Source organism: Homarus americanus, unplaced genomic scaffold, assembly GCF_018991925.1.
Source record: "Homarus americanus isolate GMGI-L3 unplaced genomic scaffold, GMGI_Hamer_2.0 scaffold29924, whole genome shotgun sequence".
Classification (NCBI taxonomy): Eukaryota; Metazoa; Arthropoda; class Malacostraca; order Decapoda; family Nephropidae; genus Homarus; species Homarus americanus.
In genome coordinates, this window is record NW_024734270.1 from 268,723 (window position 1) to 270,537 (window position 1,815).

Sequence of the window (1,815 nt, forward strand, 5' to 3'; positions counted from 1 at the left end):
CACAGCTCACACCAGACTGAAGCACCTCCAGGCTCCAACCACCGCCTCGCCACCACTACACTCTTTTCATCTTATCTTATTTTTCTTTGCGATTAAAAATTATTCTGAAAACGTGAATAATAATGAGCTCGTACTCCTTTACCTGCTATACGACGTTTTTTATAATGTTATATTATTTTTAGGGTGGATATCTTGTTCAGTATGAGCCAGAGGTAAATTTTTCTCGCTTGACGTCTGCTGTTGTCGTACTCAGTGTTAGCCACACCCAGGAGTGCTTCTTGTGTAATGTTTCACTACATTGCTTACGGTGTGTGCGTGCGTGTGTGCGTGCGTGCGTGCGTGCGTGCGTGTGTGTGTGTGTCCGTGCGTGTGTGTGTGTGATCTCATTCCCCTCACTGGCTCGTGGCTCTCCCAGGACCACTCATGACCTGATCATCACAATAACAATCACTGTCTGGGCCGTAGTTATCAGCTCAAGAGTTCCAAAGTGGCCGTCCGCGTCTACCTCTGGCAGATGAAGACGTTATTGGCTGCTTTAATGAATCGAAGTTGCACTGGTTTGACTGATGGATGTATATTGCGTGACAGTTTGTTTCCTTTGGTGCAGTTTAACTCATCCTTCAATTACCAGAAGACAGTTAAGTGATTCTCATTAAATATTGGTAGTTGATGTGCTCGAGCAGCGCCCAGGTTTAAATCCATTAATTGGTGGATTTGATCCTCTTTCACCCCGGCAAGATGTGGGTGAGGTGGGCCGTGTAGTGCAGCCGTCACTCGACATCGTTTTAATCAACGTGAATATGGTTTTGAATCTTTATTTTCACGTCGTTTGAACATAGGAATGACTTTGAATGCTCCCTAGTGGTGGTTAAGCCTTGTTACTGGTGACGTTATGCTCTTTTGAGGACTCGGGTGAATGACTTTAATCAATACTGACCAAACCTGAGAACGGTTCTTGATAGGAAAATATATTTATTGGAGTAGTGGGGAGGAGGAGGAAGTTACCCGTGTTGTGTTATATGTAGCACCGCCTCGCCCAGTGTACAGTATGTGTCCGTGCGTACTATGGCTTTGTCTGTGTACGTGGGGGTCCTTGTCTGTGTACGTGGAAGTCGTTTTCTGTACGTGGGCGTCGTTGTCTGCTAACGTGGGCGGTATGTGTAGGTGTTTCAAGCTGCAGGTGACAATCTACCTGACATTCATTTGAGTCGTCCACAAAATTTATTGATACACCTGATCTGAGTTTATACCTGGATTACCTGGGTTAATTTTCATATAACTGCAAAATCGCAACTAACGTGTTACAGGTGGTAAATACATTTCTATTTATGGGATCGGTTTTCAAGTGACTTTATAAATATTTGTTGGTAACTTATTTGTTTCAGGAGTCATAGGATGTAATTGTATTTAGTATTTTCGTATAGCTAACAGTTTCTCTTTAAATATAAGGGAAAATGGGTGTCCGTGTCTTTGTTTGTTTGTTTGTGTGTTTGTTTGTTTGTTTGTTTGTGTGTTTGTTTGTTTTTTGTGTGTGTGTTTGTTTGTTTGTTTGTTTGTTTGTGTGTGTTTGATTTCTCTGACAAGAGTTTTGAAGATAGAGAACTGAAAATTGGGATGGAAAGCCGCATGCAACCCAGAAGTGTCTCGTAAAGGGAATTTTAGAGGGTTGGCCCTTATTGTTGTCCTTTCCCACACCCTCCCCTCCCCACACCCACCCTCCCCACACCCCACCCTCCCCACACCCCCACCCTCCCCACCCCCCCACCTCCCACCCCCACCCTCCCCACCCCTCCCTCCCACCCCCCACCCTCCCCC